The following is a 19,078-nucleotide window of genomic DNA, read 5'->3' on the forward strand; positions in this document are numbered from 1 at the left end:
GGCTCGGCTCAGTTTCTTCTCTAGATACCACCCATTTGAGCTCTCTGCCCCCTTTCAAGAGAACTAACCATGTGCAGTTTAAAACCGAGGCTCTGAGATTGGCACGTGTAATCCTAGCATGTGGAAGGTAGAGGCTGAAGGATCAGGCATTCAGTGCTATCCTCTGTTACCAAGGTCGAAGCCAGCTTGGGACTCCATGAGGAGAGACAGAGACATGACCTTCGTTCATGGAGTCACTACCAGAAGCATCGTTTGCTCTGAGTCTACTCTTTCTCAGGGAGAGAAATTCGGGGTGGGGTGGGGGTGGGGCTTCCTCTAAGAGATCTGTAGTGATTCAGAGACCTTCCTCCTCCCCTAAAAGTCGCCTCAGTTGCAGCCCTCTTCACTGACCTGGACAGCCTCCCCACTATGTAGCAATGTTGAAAAGATTCCACCCAGTGCCCAGGGACCACTAGTGATCTCGAAACAGTCACCCTGCCTTTCTCATGGGCCCCCAAAGAGAAAAGAGCAGCCCTCAAGATGAGTCTGGTGGCTTACAGTATTCAGAGGGGCTCCAGCCAGCTCCCCTGCGGGGCGACCTGCACAGAAGTCACAGTGAACCCACGGGCCTGGGCCTGGCCCATCTGATGAGGCAGCCTTGGGCAGTTTGGCCCCTGCCATGAGTGGCCTGGGCCAGCACTCCATTGTCAGCTTGCAGCTTCTCCATGCTGAGCCCACAGCAGAGGCGCAAGGCTGCCTGTCAGACCCAGACAGATTCTGTCTCTGCACAAACAGCTGTTCAACAGCTCGACAGCTCTGCCACCCAGGAGAGGTTCCAGCAAGGGGCCCCGCCCTGTAATGATGAGACTCAATCAGCGGCTGCCCTGGGGAGGGCGGGGCCACTGGGCGGCTGTCACCACAGCTTCAGGCTGCCAGTGAGGAACAGGCCACGGAGCCTCTTGAGCAAGGCTATGGGTGTAGGAGGCTCAGGGTTCAAAGGGTGAGCCTTGGGTCTGGGCCTGGCTAGCACCCCTTCACAGGAACCTGTTTCCCATCAGAGCCCTCCAGGGAGTAGGGTGGAGGGGGGACCTGTTCCAGGAGAATCTAGCACCACATGGGGCACAGAATGAAATCAGGAAACATCTACCCTGGATACCAATCACCACTGTGTCCCTCCTCAGCCTGGTCAGGCCACAAGGCACATAGGTGGGGCCTGTCCACACCAGGTGATCAATGGAACTGAAATACTGTTCTAGTCAGGAAGAGGAAGGGCCAGGACTGGAACCCAGGCACTGGGTAGTCACCGCTGCCACACTGAAGGCTACAAAGGATAATCCACCTACCCCAGGCCACCAATATACAGCAGAACCCTGTGCTGAGTGTGCATAGCTGCCCATGGGTGGCCTGAACGCATCCAGAAGGGTCAAGGGGAAGCACTAGATATAGATCCCAGATCTGGACCCCAGCCAGATCACTTGATAGTCAGGTCCCCAGGTCCCTGCGATAGGAAACCAGTTGCCAGTTTGCACCCACATCCTGAGGCTGGAGTCTGGGAAGAAAGGGAGGGAGCAGAGCTGCCAGGGTTGGGAAGGGGTCCCAGAGCCTCACTTCCCACCTGCAGGAAAAGCCCCAGAGGAGGGGCCCTCACACCCACACCCTCACTAGAAGAGGCTGTTCATCATTCATTTCGGTAGCATTGACTATGTGTATAGTCTGGCTATCCAGATGGGCAGGCTGAGAACAATCCATAGTCCAAGCACCCTGAGGGAGGCTTGGTCTCTTCCCTCAGGGCGACGGAGCTCAGCCTGGAGCAAGCCTTCCTGGCGAAGAGACAAGGGGTCTGCAGGGAGAGAGCTAGGCCACAGTTCAGCCAGACCATAGCCCTCTCTACAGAGTACACTTCACCTATGGGTCTCATAGAGGCTCAGCACTGGTCTCACAGATGGGGAAACTGATCCTGCTCAGGGTAAGAAGGCAAGCTGGTTTGCAGCCCGCCATATACAAGACCCCTAAGCTGTCTGTTTGTCCTTATGAGTCCCCTACAATTCTGGCATCAACAGATCCACCTTCTACCCTGAAGGCTTTGGGAGTCCTAGGCCAGCCCTTGTCCTTCCAAGTGTAGTACGACCAACCCTCCGGGAGGCTTAGCCCTCAGCCCTCCTAGTCGCCTGAGACTCCTTTCTTCCCTCCATCCCCACCTAGTGACGCACCCACAAAGTTCAGACAAGATAGCAGGAGGGCTTAACACAGTCTGCCCACCTCCCACATTCAAACAGGGGCACAGATACCCTGGCCCGTTCCTGAAAAGGAGATCAGAAGTTCAGGGCCTAGGACATACAAGAAACTGTCAAAAAAAAAAAAAGGGCAGGGGGAGGGTTTCAAGAGAGACCTGGTTCCAAGCTCCAGCCTTGGGGTCCTCTGATCTGGGTGAGCTTCCTAAGCTTAGGGTGCCTCAGTTTTCTCATCTCTAAATGGAGAGAAGAGCTGCATCCAACTGGCTCTGGGGAATTCAGCAAAACAAACAAACAAACAAACAAACAAAGGTCTTCCAGAGCTACAAAGGAAGCAGTGGCCCCGGCATTGCTGCAAGCCTTTCCTCACCGCCGCTGCCACAATTACTGCTAGCGTTTTCATTTCCTCCTCCATATTGTCCTTATCCCCACCCCTTTCAAGTCTGGGTTCTGCCTCCATGGCTAGATCTGCGGGCAGGGTGTCCCTGGGCTGCCTGGGTAACACAGATCACAGCCATCCCAGACCTAGGGTAGATCCAGGGCAGGAGGTCCCCAGCCCCCCACAGATAAGGACCCCTGTCCTGTTGACCTCTTGGGTCAGGGCAGGGGCAACATGCTGGCACAAAGGCTGAGCTGTCTGTGCCTCTGTCCTGGCAGCTGCCCGTGGCCAGCCCTTTTGCCACAAAGAGGCCTTTGAGTAGCCGCTGGCGGGAGCAGTGCTCTCCTTGAAGGCCCCCGGCTCTCACAAGCCCTGTCTGTCTGGAAGTCCATCAGCCAGGGAGACAGCTGCCGTGGGGGCAGGGTCCAGGCCCTGCCCTGCTCCTGGGCACATTGTTGCCCCAGCCTCCTCAGCTTTGTCCTAGGATACCCAACAGGCCTGAGATCTGGGGTTGGCCTCAGGCTGGCAGGACAGGACTTGATCCTATGAATTCATAACCTCAGGCCTCCACAGAGGCACAGGAAATTGCTGCAGGGTTGGGGGATCTGCCTTCCTTCTTCCCTTCCTGTTCTTGGCCCCCGTTTTCCCATCTGTAGAATGGAGCCTCCAATTTGTACTTGGCCACTTCAGAGACCCTCACTTAACCGTCCACTCAGGGCAATGCCTGTAGTGAGAGCTCAGAGAATGGCGGCCCAGCTGCTGCCCCACCCGCCCCACAGCTGCTGGAGGTGTAAACGGTATAGGAATGGGTCCCAAGGCAGAGAACTGTCTTGACCCCAGTACTGTGTCAGAATGTTGGGGGACCTTGGCCCGGTGAGGGAACCCCTCACTCTTGAGTCTCAGGTTTCCCCTCAGTAAAATGGGCTAGCAGGTATTTCAAGTACTGTGCTAGAGAGGCTCGAACAGGAACTGTTGTGACTTCTAGGCCAGACTGGGCTACAGAGCAAGTTCCAGGTCCGCTTGGGCTAGAGTCAGACGCTGCCTCAAAATTACAAAACAAGGGTCAGTGAGATAGCTCAATAGGTGAAGGCACTTGTTTGGTAAGTCTGGTGGCCTGAGTTCAATCCCCAGAACCCTTGTAAATCTGGAATGACAGCCAACCTCAGCTGTCTTCTGACCACCAATACATTCCACAGAGCTCGGGCACACACACACACACACACACACACACACACACAAATCTTATAAAAATAATTAAAAATTAAAGGGAGCCATTTATGGATGAGCTAATGAATGTCAGCTAATGATGTCACAGGAACCAGAGGAAGGTAAGAGAGGAAGAGGGCTGAGTGTGAACCTAGCCACTGAAAGTGAGGCCTGCCAAAGTGCTGGAGGGAGGGGCCAGGAAATCTAATTTCTCAGGGGTCAGTCAGGTAGGGCTTCCTGCTGGAGGTGGCCTGTGTGGCGGGGAGCACACAGTTGAAGATTGATAGCTGACAGCCATACTTGAGGGGTGGAGGTGCAGGAAAAGGAGGTAAATCTGGGGGGGGGGGTGGAGCAAGCTAGGGCCAGGCTGGGCAGGCTGGGCAGGCTGGGCAGGCTGGGCAGGCCGGGCAGGCCTGAAAGGCCAGGCTCAAGGTTTTTGGACTCAATTCCAGAGGAACTAGGGAGCTACTGACAGTCTCAGAGCCAGTAAGTAACTGGATTGAGTTAGACATTGTAAGAACGTCTGGTTTTGCCCGAGAGAAGAAAGGGCAGTGGTGAGCGGTGAGCGGTGAGCGGTGAGCAGTGAGCAGCAGTCCGCAGGGCACCCAGACCTTCCTGATAAAAGCCAGCTGGAGCCTGCTAGGAGTGTGTGAAGGGCACCTGGGCCAGAGGAGGGTCATGGCCCAACCCCTCCCCAAGCCCCTCTCAGCCTAACATGCCTGGCAGCCCCAGGGCACTGTCACACCTAGCACAGGGGCCACTTTGGGCCTGGATCTACCCTTCTTTATGCGGCCACCTGTGTGAGCCTCCAGACGGGAGGGAGGGGCGCCAGGGTCTGTTTCCACATGGCCATTGTGCCAGCTCAGTTTGTTTTGTTGTGGTTTGATTTTGAGGTAAAGGGGAGGGAACATGGGATCTTACCCGGTCAAACACTTCACGACCAACCCCCTGCCCCCTCCTCCCAGCCTGCAAACTCTAAGGCTCTGCAGGAAGCGACCCTGCCCTGGGCTTCCTCACCATGGCAGGGAGTGCCCGAGAAGGAAGGGAAGGTGAGCCTTTGGGGACCAGAGGCAAGAGCTGAGGGAAATGACTCAACACCCCACCACCACCACCTCCACCTCAATGCTGTGCCTCAATTAAGTGAGATGCAGCCCATGACCCACAGAGCCACTATAGCAAACAACAAACGCTCAGCATGGCCTACACGACTAGTATTTCATCTTTAGCTTTGAACTCCTTCCCACCACTCACATGAAGGGTGCCTGAATTTTGGTGCTCAGGGACCCTAGTCTTGTCCCCTCAGGAGCCAACAGGGCTGCCACTGAGCAGGAAAGGCAGAAGGAGGCTCCCAGGAGCCCCATATGTCACAGCTGTGGATTAGCTTGCCAACAGCAAGTGTCCTGGTGCCATCAGCGCTCCAGAGATTCAGCTCCAGCCCCCGCCGTGCCCACCCAGCTGCACCTCCGTGGAACTTGCTCCTCTACTCTAGAACTGGGTCCCAAAGAAAGAGAACTAGCAGCCAGGGTGAGTGTGGTGCATCCCCATGAGAGCTGCCCAGCAGCCCAGCCTGGGCCGCCGAAACTGGCGGAGTAAATAATGACATTTCCCCCTCTTCTCTCGCTCTTCGCCCCTTTCCCTTCCACAAATAAATTATCAACATGCCCAGGTCCCGGCGGAGTGGAGCATATCGCAGGGAACAATGAAAAAGCTTTTAATAGGATTCCAGGAGCTGCAGCCACTCGCTCACCACCCTAATGGAGATTGCTCTGTGACCGCAGGCCACCGGCGCCCTCCCAGGACCCTTGCTGCCCAGCTCCTCCCCAGGGCACCAGTAGTGGCACAGCCCAGCTGAGCTACCTGCTGACGTCACAGGCCAGCGGCGTCCTCAGCAGAGTGAATGTGCCTCCCCTCCCCGTCAGTGTGCACCTCAGGAAGGCTGTCCTCTCCAGAAACGGCACCCTTTGCCTGCTCTGCCCTCACACTCCTCTCCCTTGTGAGGTCGAAAGCGTGTTGAAAGACACCACTGCCCTGACCCTGAGGGCACACAAAGAGACCTCAGGAAAGGAGGCTGAATCTGGAGAGGATAGACACAAGGCTGTTTCCCAGTGGAGACTGCCCTGAGGCTCTGGGCGTGTGCCCCACTGTGGGAGGCACAGGACTGTCAAGAGGGAGGAGAGAGACTCAAAGCTGCCACCCTTCGACGTGTGCCTCAGTCTCCCTGCCTGTCCTTGTAAAGGACCCAGACAGAGACCAAGTACTTCTCAATAAACAAAACCAAAACCGTCGTCCTTCTGCCTCTGTGCGACCTTGGGCAGCTAACTTTACCGCTTTGTACCCTAGTGTAGCCCCAGGATACTGTCACTCCATCATATAGCGAAGGGAAACTGAGAGTATGTGCTTGCAAGTTGCCATATGCTGGCTGTGTGACCTTGGTCTGGTCATTTTCTCTGCCGGAGCCTTGGTTTTCTCCTCTGTAAGATGGGACAGTTGTGATGATGAGAGTCTATACTCTTAGACTCTCAGCATGGTGCTTTGGAAGTTATGCGATGTATACAGTGATGGTAGCTTGCCAGGAGGCCACACTTAGAAGATACCCAGTAAGGGCTGGAGAGATGGCTCAGTGGTTAAGAGCACTGTCTGCTCTTCCAAAGGATCCGGGTTCAATTCCAGCACCCACACGGCAGCTCACAACTGTCTATACTGCCAATTCTAAGGGATCTGACACCTTCACACTAATGCACAAAAAATTAAATAAGTTATTTAAAAAAAAAGAAGAAGAAGAAGAAGATACCCAGTAGACCTAGCAGGGTTCCTTTTGGCCTAACCCCAGGGAGCCATCCTTAGCAAAAGGTGACATTTGGGCTCTACACTCTGTTTCCCACAAATTGACTCTGTCGCCTAACATGTCCTCAGGGGCCAGGTTCTCTCTAGGGAGTTACCAACACCTGCCTCTTCATCCCCTTCATCCCTCCCACTATATGCTAACCCTGAGTGCCAGGCCCTAGCAGCTCTGTAAATGTCCCATGAGCCCATTGGGAAGGGTAGGGTGTTGCAGAGACAGAAGGTCGGCCCCCTGGAAGCCTGGGGAGGTTGTGTCCTGGCACTGTACCTGGCTTGCTCTCTGGCCTGTCATTTGAGTACAGGAACCTCTGGTTTCCACCTTGCTCTCCAGTAGGCCTACAACATACCATCTTTGTACCGCCCCCAAATGTGTGCTTGCTTGTCCCATTTTATTGGTGTGCAGACTGAGGCACAGAGATGGGAAGTAGGATGTCCAGGGACCCAGCTGGCTGGTAACAGTCAGGGTTCGAACACAGGGCCAGTGCCCAGCACTGTTAACCTCCTTCCTGGCTACATGGCAGTAGACCCATGCATGTGGCCTTGGACAATGCTTGTCTTTGCTCTGTGTGTCAGTCTCTCTTCCCAGTAGGAAGCAAGCAAAAGCTTGTCAGGCCAGAGCGTCCTGGAAGCTGAGGTGTGGTAGTACCGGGTCCTCACTAACCCAAGTCTGAGGGGTAGTCTGAGGGCTCAGAGCCACAGAACTAATGATGATGCCAGGTCCCTTGGAGGAGCTGTTGTCCAGTTTGCAGTGGGGGAAACCGAGGCTGAGACCACGTACAGTGATGTGCAACCTCCCTGGGGAAGGTCTGTGGTCTGTGCCGCTCGTACAAGCTCAATGAGGAGGTAAGGAGGTCTCAAGACTCACTGCTCTGTGGGTGAACAGCCCACAGAGTGACAGAGGCAGGACAGGGAGGGTCCTGGGGCAGCAGCTGCCTGCAGGTGAGAGTGAGGTGGTTCACTCTTCAGAGCTGGTTCAGGCTGGTTCAGCGAAAGCATGCGAGGGAAGCAGAGTGTGCACAGGAAGGCAAAGCGTGAGCATTCGAGAACTGCAAACTTGGCACAGCTGGCGTGAGTTCCTGGCCTGGCCTTGGGGCTGGGACTTGACTGGACTCCACCTATCAGCCACCAGCCTGAGAAAAGGAGCAAGGGAAGGAGGGAACCTCACTTGGTTCCCATTAACCCTCCCATCCACCCAGAACAGAGACTAAGGACCACTGTGTCCCACCCTGCGCTTTAACTAAACCAGGCAACTTCAGGAATTGAGCAACACTCCCATGATCCTCTGCAACCTGCATCCCCTTCACCCCTCCCACTATGTGCTAACCCTGGGGTAGGACGCTCACCGACCCAAAGTCACATTTCCTAATCTAGCTAAGGTTTCCAGGCCTGGCCATATGCTGCAGCTTGACAGATCACCGCATGTAACCCAGGGCCATGTGTCCCTAGGGCAGGTCAGTCTGGTGGCACACGCTGAGCTCACCACAGGCAGATTAGACCTCCTACTTAGAGCCACACACAGGAGAGCCAGCAGTGAACAGGACTCCTACCTCTGCCACCCCTCACCTCTTTTTTGGTTTGTTTGTTTGGTTGGTTGATTTTTTTGTTTGTTTGATTTTTCAGGGCAGGGTTTCCCTGTGTAGCCTTAGCTGTCCTAGAACTCACTCTGTAGACCAGGTTAGCCATGAACTCAGAGATCTGCCTGACTCTGCCAACCGGAGTGCTGGGATTAAAGGTGTGTGCCAGCGACACCCCTCACCTCTGCACAGACCCTGAGGTGCCCTCTGCACCCTGAGTTCACTGCAACCCCACCTTCCTTCCCACTGCTCCTCCTTGCAGCCCTTGGAACATTGCCCCCAGGAAGAAAAGCCCATCCTGGCTCCAGCACCCAGCAGCAGTTTTTGAAGACATTTTCCTGAGCGGCGCTTCCCAGGCGTCGCCTGTGGGGGAGGGGTGGAAGAGTGGAGGGGCTGTGGGGACAGGCTCGACAAGAGCGATTTGCTCCTGTAGATAAATGCCATTTCCTCCAAAGTCTTCTCCCCTTTTTCTTCTCTCCTTCTCTTGCTCTTGTGAGCGATCTCTCTCTCTCTCTCTCTCTCTCTCTCTCTCTCTCTCTCTCTCTCTCCCCCTCTCTTACAGTTTGCTAAATCTGTTGTAATCTGGTGCCAACGATTAATTCAGGCAGAAGGAGGGAAAAGGGAGTGAGGAAAAAAATACGGCCACAGGAGCCACAGAGACAGGAGCAGCCAGAGCTAGTGCCTCATGACCCCAGCCTCAGTCTAAAGACTCCCCCCCACCCCCCACCCTCCATGCCAGTCACCACAAAGCCTGATACATCCAGGCCCCAGGCACAGATGCCTGGGTTCTGTGCTCTGCCTGGGAGGCAGTGTCCCCTAGTGGTTAGCTGAGCCCTGCACAGCTTGGGCCTGGTACCTCAGGAGACCTCCTCTCTGCTGCCTTCTCCCTTGGCCTGCACCCCAGCCCTGCTTCTCAGTTCCAGCACCCCTCCCTGGAACCCCCTTTATCACTAGCTGCCTTAACTCTGTATCATGGCCACTGCTCTTGTCACGAATAAGCCCAGCAGGTCCTGGACATCCCATCACTGTGCAAATGAATACACAGCTTTCAGTACTGGGAACCTGTCAGGCTGAAGCCCTAAATGGGCCAGCCTGGGTATTCCCAGAGAGGAAGATCAAGAACACAAGCTATCAGTTCCAGTCCCCATTCAAACACCCGAGGCCACCTGCCAAGGGGTTTTAGGGTAGCCCTGTCCCTTTTGCCCATAAGCTTCTCCTTCCTGCCCTCTCTCATGACTCTAGCTCATCCTTCCTGTCTTCCCTCATACACACCCTCCCCAGAAGCCTCCTCCACCCAAGCCTTCCAGGTGGGAGGGTGTGTACGTGACTGAGGTCTGACCCATACTTGGCTGCCGGCTGCCCAGGGGTGCGGGGTTTTGTTGTTGGTATCGTTTTGAGACAGGGGCTCCCTGTGTAGTCCTGGCCGACCCTGATGCAGCCCATGCTGCCTGGAATTTTCTGAAATCCTCCTGACTCGGCCTCCCAAATGCTACGGTTACAGACATGTGCTACCATGCCCAGCTTCGGGACTGCCTTTTTTGGTTACTTATTATTATCTGTAAACGAGTCTCACTATGTAGCTCCTAGCTGTTCTCACAGTAGCTATATAGACCAGGTTGGCCTTCCGCTCACAGAGATCCACCTGCCTCTGCCTCCTGAGCACTGGGACAGAACTGCTTTTGTTCTGGACCCTTGTCCCAGAGCTTTGGCTAGTGTCAATTCTCCTGAGTGAATGAATGAATAAAGAAATGAGCTGGAAAGAAGGGAATAAGAACTGAGGAACGGAAGTGTCTTAGTCTCAACCTCCCTCCCCTCAGGACCTCTCTCCATGCTCACTACCTTAGCCTCTGCAGAGTGAGGACACACCACACACAAACCCATCAGTGGGTGCCCCAGAGCCAGGGCTGTGGCTATGGTGAATGCAGCAAATATATTCCACAGAGCAAGCAGAAGCCCCAGAAACCTGACATCATCTGCAGGGCGACTGACCCTGGGGAGCAGCTGGGCTCTGGGGACCACGGGCAAGTGCACAAACAGAATCTACCCATCTCACAGGCAAACACAGGCCTGCAGGCACAGCTGTCCCGAACCCTCGGCGGTCCAGCTGCTGCCAGGGAACACCAAGCCAGCCAGGGCTAGGAGGCGTGGTAGAAGTACTGTTCTTTCCTTTGTCCACCCTGGCCATCCAGTCTGCCTCTCCCAGGCCCTCGCCAGTGCAGGGTGACCCCTACTCTAAACCAAATGACAGAATGCAGCTGTCCAGGCCCAAGACAAAGCCAGAACTAACAAGACAATCTGGGTTCTAGGGAGGTATGCCCAGATAGGGCCACATAGAGTGCCAGGCCTCAAGAGCAACAGCCAGGGCTGAGGCTTACACTACCCCCACCCTTCCAGAGCCGGGTGCTCTCCCTGCTGGGAGGCCAAGACTGGTAAAGTCTCCTCAGCCTCCAGGGAGGCCTTAGCACCCTCAGCCATGCCCACACTCTCACATATCACAGTTCACGATGGGACTGAAGTTGAAACTGTGTCGCGTCTGTTGCTCTTGGATCTTCCCAGTGTTCCTTAGACTAGAAGGTACTGGTGTTGAAAGACCCTGCCATCAGGGCCACTGGCAAGGGACAGAGCAGTCCTGCTTGCTTCCCCAAGGCCTAAGGAAGCGCTAAGTACAAGGCCACAGCAAAGGAGAGCCACTCTGTGAGGCAGGCACCCTGCTGGAGACTCGCACATTTCTTCTCATGGTGGGTACCCCGAAATAGGCTCCACTACTGCCCCACTTCCCAGAGGAGGGAGGCAAGGCCCACAAAAGTAAGTCTTGCTGAAGGCCAGCCGGCTAGGCAAAGGAGTCCTTTCCAGGCACCACCTAGGTCCTTCGGACCCGCAGCCGGCATCCCGGTGTCCCAGGAACAAGATCAACTGGGATGACAAGATGTTTGATGTCATTTCCAGATCCCGGATGAGCCAGCCCAGCAGGATAGCGCCTGGCACAACCCCTGTCAAGCCCCACCTCCAAGATCAGGCCACTTTGCAGTCCTGACTGAAGTGCTGAGGATGGCTGGGAAGGGGTGATGGAGAGGTCCCCAAGTCCTGAGGGGCATACAATGAAGCCCCTGCCCAGCTCCCTGACACTGCCTTTGTGCCACCTGATTGCACAGAAGGTAGCTATGCCTAGCTCTCCCCAGAGGCCTGCTCATTACTGCTCCCCTGCACCAAAGCATTTTTTTTTTTTAAGACAAGGTTTCTCTGTGTCCCCCTGGCTGTCCTACAACTCTCTCTCTTTGGACCAGGCTGGCCTCAGATCCAGTGATTCCCTTCAACGGCCTCTGTCCGCCGAGTGTTGGGATTAAAGGCATACACCACCACGGTTGGCTAAGCACCTACTTTTTTACATCAGCCACGGCAGTGGCCTCTGCAGGCAGGCAGCTGGCTCAAGGCCTGCCTCTCCGTCTCTTCAACACCTGAGGAGTCAGGTCCACCTGGGGCTCCAGTCCCGCTCTCACTGACTTTACGCTATTACCACTCTCCCGGTCTTTTTTGCATGCTGCCTTTCCCTGCTCTCTCATTTTCAGAATCATGGTGCCCTTCCCTCCTCGCATGTCACAGCTATACCCTCCTTTGCAGGCAGGTCCCCAGAAGGGAGGCTGTAGGCCTGGAGCACAGGTAGAGCAGGTAGCATAGGCTAGGCCACTAGGTCTCAGTCCACACAGAGCTGTAAAAGGCCCAAACCCTGCCTGCACAGCCCGGGCAGCAGGTGAAATGAGGGAGGGACAGCCCTCCTGCCTCTGCTGCCTCCTTTGAAATAACCTGAGTGGGTCTCCAGAGGGCTTCCACAGGACTCTAAGAGACACAGTTGCCCAGAACCCACATGTAGCTGGATGGAGGAACCTCACCCCTTCACCTGCCAATCTCTCTGCAGACACCCTCTGCCCTTACAGACCCCTGAACCAAAGGGCAGGACCATTTAAGACTTACAGGAAGTGCACATGTGTTTTACAAAGAACTCCCTGTCCCCCAACTAAGGCCCAGGGAGTAGTTATAGCAGGCAATCTATAACAGGAAAGAAAAACCGAGGCACACAGAGGTAGAAGGACTTGGAACCAATTATTGTAGGGTATGGATGCATGGGCCCCAGTAGCTTCACGGACTAAGTCTAGGGGAACTGGGGCTGGCCATCATCCCTGCGTGGGGGCTGCCGAGTAGCCTCCCTGGCTTCACTCTCCTGGGGAGGTTTTCCCTGTAATCTTTCTGAGAACTGAGGTGGGCTGTGCACGCCTAGTTTCCCTTAGCGTCCTCGTCCTCCCCAACCTTCCCTGTCTCGCCCCCACCCCCAGCCTGTAACCCCTTCAACCTCAGCTCCTCCTACCCCTCAGACCTCCCAGCCAACCCAGCCAGGCACTATCTCCTCCCAGGCACCGGGACTGGCAGCCTGGGCCATTTCCATTTTAAACCTTCGGAGGAAGCCCTGAGCAGTCGCCCACGGCAGGCACCAGCTGACAGGTGATGTTTGTGCCTCTCCTCCTGGGGCTGGCAGGAAGACACGCAGTTGGCTTTCAACTCCCGAAACCTGAGCCTGGAGCCCCTGTGTGCAGCCGCCTTCCCCCGCGCTGGCAGGGAGGGGAGCCCCAGCCCACATCCCTCCGCCAGGAGCGGCACAAGTCCTGGGTACTGCTCTGCGTACACCCCCCTCTCCCACCCAGACAGCCTCCCCCAACTCCTAAGCTACCTAGGGATGGAAAAGGGTGGGGCTGGTCTCCATCCTCCAAAGGATGCAAGGACGGAGAGGAGGCGAGGCTGGACCTTGTCACCTCTCACCCCTCTTCCCGTGCCTTGGCTTTATTTATTCACATCAGACCTCTCACTTGGGCCTCCAGGGCCTGGCACACCCCAGCTGAGCTGTGTTCTCTCTTAACCACACGCCGGGGAGAGCCTGGAAGCCCTCCCGGGGCCCCAGGAAGCCTGGGGCAGCTCCCTGATGTCGCCGCTTCACAACTTTGTCCTCCTCAGAGAGCTCTGATCAACCAAGGCTCCCTGCAGCTGGGCAACAACGCTCCCCAGCTTTCCGCCCCTGGGCCTCGGATCCCCACGAGGAGGGGCGTGCTCGCGGTCTATTGCCTCCTTGTCTAGGGAGCTGGGGCGGGGGGGGTGGGGGGACCCGCGCTGTGCCCCCAGCCCGTCAGTCCCTCCGATCCACCTTTGCAGCCGCCAGGTGCACAGTGTCACCCCCGCCGGCACTAGGCTGCCAGTCCACAGCGCGCGCAGGGAGGGAAGTTGGAGGCTGCCTGTGCCCCCCTTGAAGTCGTTTTAAAAATAAAACCTCGCTCTAACCGTGACTCACGCGGCTAGTGGGGACGGGAACGCGGCGCCGGGGCCGGCCCGCTGCCCTCGCCGCGCTCGCCCCACACCCTCCTTTTCCCGGGTGCGGGGCAGGAACTGGGATCGACCTGCTCAGCCCGGCGCCCCCCGCGGGCCCGGCTGCCGTCCCCCGGGCGCAGCCCCGGCGCGGCTCGGGGCTGCAAGCGAGCCCCCGCCCTTCCCAGCCTCCGCTCCGGAGAGCGGAGCCGCGGGCCGCGAACCCCGCGCCTCCCCGCGGCGGGGCCAGCGTCACCCGCACTGGGCTCTCGACTCCCGACCCCCGCCATCTACACCCCGAATCCCAAAGGCTGCCCGCTCCCCGCCACGCCGGACCGACTCCGGCAACACGATCCGCCCGCTGCGTGCAGCGCGGCCCCCGCCCCGCACGCCCCAGCGCCCCGTCCCGACCCCTGGCCCGCGCAGCTCGCCTTACCTGCGCAGCGGCCGGGGAGGCGGGTCTCCTCGGGAAACTTTGCAGCGACGGCCGGAGCCTCAGGGGTTATTCCAAGGAGCGGGCGGGAGCCCCAGCCGGAGGGCACCCAGGGGGGCCGGGGAGAAGAACCCCCGGCGCGCGGCGGAGCTCTGTGGCGGGCCCGGGGCGCGGGGCGCGCGGCGGCGCATCTGCCCGGCGGAGCGGCGGGAGGAGCGCGCGGGGTGGCGCCCGGCGGCGGGGTGCGTGTGCCCGGGCGGGTGCGCTCAGCGGGGCGAAGGCGGCGGCGGCGGCGGCGAGCAGGGCGCGAGGAAGCAGGCTGTGCGGCCGCCTCTCCCCTCGCGGCGGCGGCGGCGGCGGCGGCGGGGCTGTGCGTGCAGCGCGGAGCGGGGAGGGCGGGAGCGGAGAGGGAGGCGGCGGGCGGGGAGGAGGCGGCGGGGGCGGGGGCGCCGCGCTGCGCACTGGCCGGCGGGACCCGGAGCGGGAGGCTGCGCCGCCGCGCGGGGACTCTGGCCCAGCCCGGGAGAAACGGCGTCCGTGCGCCCCCCTCCTCCTAGCTTCGGCTAAAATGTCTGGGATGAGGGTGGGGGAAGACGAGTTGGGGAGCTGGTTCCCTCTAGAGACTAGGGGGAGGGAGGCTCCCAACACCAGTCTCCAGGGCGGGAGGGAGGGTGGCAAGAGAAAGGGGTTCTGGCTCCGGCGCCTCCTCCCCCTCATCGATCCTCCCAGCACCCAGTCATTCATCTATCCATTCACTCATTCATCCGTCCTCTCAAACATTCATTCACAAACAGAACCCACTGCCTACTCTGCGTGCCCAGGTAACCCTATGCCTCCCTGCCAGGTGCCCCTTTCCCGGTTCAGATCCCCCCTCCCTCCCCACTCACTTACATCCCCTCCTGCACAGGCCCTCTCTAAACTCTTTGCTGTTCTCAAAACAGGACCCCACCCAGATATGTAGAAGGGCAGGTAGGGCCTGGTGTCGGGCCCCCTCTTTCCCTCCCCAGACGGCTGACCTTTGAACAACTTAGGTACCCTCTCTAAACCTCCGTGTCCTGAGTGTGAAGAGAGAGCATTAGCCTCTGGACCCCTGGAAGGTTTGAGGAGACCTGCAATGGGAAGGTGGTTGAGCTTTCAGAGAAAGTTGTGATGTGCGTCCTGGGGTAGGGGTGGATGGACCAGACAGTTATTTAGCAGGGAAAGTACCCAGGTGCAGCCTTGGAGACAGTGCCATCTCTCCCTGCCCGGCCTCACCTAGCAGTGCAGACTTGTCCAGGGGAGGTCCCTTCCAGACTTAGTTTCTTTTGGGTGCTAGCTACTCCCTGTGAGTCCCTAACTCTGCTTAGACCACCTCCGAGTTTCCCCCTAGCTCCCAGGCCCAAGCCAAGACCTCCATAATCCGTCAGGAGCCTCTCCCTGCCGGACCAGACCCACTCCAACTTCTCCCATCCCACCATCCAACTCTAGAACCTTCCAGAAGTCCAGCCCAGCATGCACTTTGTTACCTTTCCAGGCTTCCCAGACCACCTCCCCTCAGGAGGCTCCCCCCTTGCCCCTGAGGGGAGGCTCGCTGCCCACCCCCTGTGCTCTCCTGATCCTCTCTCCCCAGAGCTGCCTGGAGCCTTGTCTGTGGCTACCACCTCTGCCCCTCCCCCAGCACTGTCTTTGCCCTTCCCACCTCTCCTCGCCTCCCAGCTCCCTTTCTTCCTTCCTTTCCTGAGCTGGTACTCAATTCACCGAACAGCTTTTTTTTTTTTTCCTCCCCATTTTTATTTATCGCCCAAACAGCATTATACCAACAATAAAGGAAGGGAAAAAATCACCCACAATGCCACCGCCCTGTGGCGTCAACAGCTTCCCTTCCCCTGCTCCCTTCCAGGCTTGTCCCAGCACAAAGCTGGCTGTAATTTGTGCAGAACTGTGGTTTCCGTTCCGCCTCCCCAGACCCCCAGATGGACTCGGGGGCCCCCAGGGCTCCATCATTCCTCCATCGTGTCACTTAGCGTGTGGCTCAGTGCCTTCCTCCTTTCCCAAACCAAACCCCCCTTTACCTCCGTGCCACCCCATGCCAGGCACCAGACTGGCGCCAAGCAAGCATTTGGCCTCATACTGACGTGGATAGTGTGAGCGGAGCTTGACTTGACACATCACACTTGGATATCAAAATATCACCTTCGTAATTGTGGCTTTAATGGCTGTGTGACGCTCCTTCAGCTGATGGACTGTAACTTGCTCAGCGGCAGCTCCTGCACACAGTCCAGGGAATATTGGGGGAAGTCCACTGTGCTGGGTACCGTCTGCCACGCCAGGAGACCGTTAGGAACCAGGCTGCCCTGGAAGCAAAGCTGGGGTTCTAGAAAGGCTGCCCCGCACATAGTCATTGCTGGGCAAGAGCTATCCGAAACAGGCTTCTCTGTGCGACCCCAGAGACTAGGGCCAGGTCAGCTGGGACACCAGAAATCTCCCTAAGGGCAGTGGCTATTTGTTTGTTTGTTTTGGGGGGCACGAGGAAGGTTCCAGATCAGGTGCAGCTGGAGCCCATTACAGCAGTGAATGCCTGGGTGCCACTGAGCTGGAGCGGGGGCTCAGTCAGCTCAGGACGTGGTGGAAGACGTTGATAACGGCAGCCAGGCCTGGTGTGCAGATCTGGACAGACAGACTTGCAGGAGCTTCATCTGAGGAGAAAGGGGGCAGCAGGCAAAGACTGTAACTCCAGGACAGTGACACAGTCAGCTGAGACCAGGAAATACAGTTTGTTCAGTCAACAAATACTCGCTGAACTCCACACTGAACCTAGCTACCGGCTGCACGGGAACGCAGGATGATAGGGAAGGCTAGAGTTAGTCCTTCGAGCTGGGCCCTGGTGGGAGGCCGTCAGCGTTGAGGGCAGCTCAAGTCACCCAGGAACACTTTGTGGCTTCAACCTTGAGCTCGCCAAGCCCCGGCTCCCCCACTCCGAGGGAGGCAATAACCAGAACAATGCCCTGCTGCTCAGAGTGGGCCCTCCCACTGGGCAGCAAGGTCATCCTGGCCCGCAGCCTCCCAGCCGCCCCCTGACCTCTCAGGGGGATGTGGCAGAAGCCACCTGATTGTACAAGAGCCAGTGAGCCTCAGCACTATCCAGTCCTCCCAGCTCCACCTCCAGTTTCTTGTGCTAATGGGGCCACCCCACCGCAGACTTCCTATGGCCAATGTGACAGTCTGTAAAGATCCTGAGATGTTTTCTGTACTCTGATTGCTGAAATAACTGGACTTGGCAATGTTAGACTGTTGTCAGCCAAGGCTGGGCCCGTCTTAGGCTTGTTCTGGAGTGGGGAAGGATGGGATCTCCCACACTACACATTTCACCCAGCATCACTAACGACCTCCACTCTGGGGATTCCAGAGAGCCGTGCTCACTGACCACCGAGCCTCTCTGAATTCCCAGGGCATTCTGGGACATTCACACAGAGTTGTGAGCCTGTGGGCTGTGGGACGGCTGTTGGCACTGCTTCGGGTACACTTGCCTGGCCCACCAGCCCTCATTTTCCAGCAGTGCTTCTGATCCAAGTCCCAGCTCCGCTGTGCTTGCTCCCCTATTGCCATTCTGCCTGAGAATTCCTGTAGGCAGGACACATAGGGTTGAGGCTTCTCACAGAAAGCTCACAGGGCAAAGGCTCAGAGAGCAAGACCTTCAGCTTAAGGTAAAACCTTAAAGAGGGAGATCCAGGAGCAACCAGGAGTGGGGCAAAGTCCGGTATGCTGAGACCAGCGACTCCTAAGGACCAGGACTGAGGCAAGGGGACCTTGAGGAAAGACCAGGCCAGGGGCAGCTGCTGGCTGGAATCCACCTACTGAGCTGGCACCAATGTTGGCCTCTCTGAGCCCCCATGTCCCCTGAGACCAGGGCCCCACTTCTACACACACACACACACACACACACACACACACACACTTTTCCCTGCCCAAGTGACTCACCCACAGGCCAGAGCCTGGACATCCTGTTCACTGAGTTTTTCCCCTACCCCCACCCCACCCCCACCTTTCTTCTTCCTTGTTGGGGCTATAAGGGAATACCACAACCTGGATGCTTTATAAAGAAAAGAGGTTGTTTAGTGAAAGGTCCTGACCAAGGGGCACATCTGGTGTTTTCTTGCTTATCATGTGATAAGACAAAGTAAGCTAGGCATTATGTCTTTTTCTTCTCTTTTTTTCTTCCTGTTTTTTGTTTGTCTGTTTGTATGTGTTGGTTTGCTTGTGAGATAGAGCCTCATGTAGCCCATGCTGGCCTCAAACTAGCTATGTAGCCAAGGATGACCTTGAACCCTCTGATTCTCCTGCCTGCATCTCCCTCACCATACCTGGCTATTTTCTCTCTTCTTAAAAGGCCACTAAGGGTGCAGCTCGGTGGTCGAGCACTGGCATAGCATGTGCATCCTGAGCTTGAAAAAGTGGGGTCGGGAGCCACTGACTCCACCATAAAGGGCCCATGACCTCCGCTAACCCTAAACCAGTACCTCTGAACACCGCTTCAGAGACTAAGGCTTTCTCATTTTGTTTTTCTCCAGCTGGAGAGGGAATGCCGGGCTCTAGGTCAACAGGCTACCACAGAGTTACAGCTAAAACATGGCCCTGAACTTCTGGCAGTCCTGACCACAGGGATTGTAGGTGTGTCACCATGCCCTGTGGTGCTGGGGATGGAACCTGCCCGAGCACTCTGCCAACCTAGCCACGTCCTCAGCCCCTCCATGTAAGTCTTGGAGGGCAAGCAATACAGCAGGAGTGTTTTCATACTTAAATGTATTGTGTGTATGTGTGTGTGGCTTCGAGTGTGGAGGTCAGAGGACAACTGCCAAGAGTCAGTTCTCTCCTTCCGCCATGTGGGTTCCAGAGTTGAACTCAGGTCATCAGGCTCAGCACCACGTGCCCTTACGTACGAAGCCACCTCGCTGGCTCCAGCAGTCTGTTCTGTGTTTCTCTTTGTGACAAGCTCCATGACTGCCTTTTGTGACCCCACTTTTCCAGATGTTGGACAGCACTTGTCAGAAGCCAGGTAACTGATGGCGTCACAGACGTGCCTCCTTCCTGGATCATAGTAAATTAGTAGCAG

General features: G+C 57.0%; 2 protein-coding genes across 5 annotated transcripts in view; one reads left to right on the forward strand and one right to left on the reverse strand.

Moving 5' to 3' along the window:
• Positions 1–14,327, reverse strand: part of Flrt1 (fibronectin leucine rich transmembrane protein 1) — an 80,011-nt gene extending 65,684 nt beyond the window's left edge. For both annotated transcript variants that reach the window (XR_009592409.1, XM_021642270.2), the window contains exon 1: positions 13,993–14,327. The gene's annotated coding sequence lies outside the window, so the exon portion shown is untranslated. The remainder of the gene's footprint in view (positions 1–13,992) is intronic.
• The window catches only part of Macrod1 (mono-ADP ribosylhydrolase 1), a 139,896-nt gene that overhangs the window by 94,868 nt on the left and 25,950 nt on the right, over positions 1–19,078 (forward strand). The window lies entirely within an intron of this gene.

Source organism: Meriones unguiculatus, chromosome 1 (assembly GCF_030254825.1).
Source record: "Meriones unguiculatus strain TT.TT164.6M chromosome 1, Bangor_MerUng_6.1, whole genome shotgun sequence".
NCBI lineage: Eukaryota > Metazoa > Chordata > Mammalia > Rodentia > Muridae > Meriones > Meriones unguiculatus.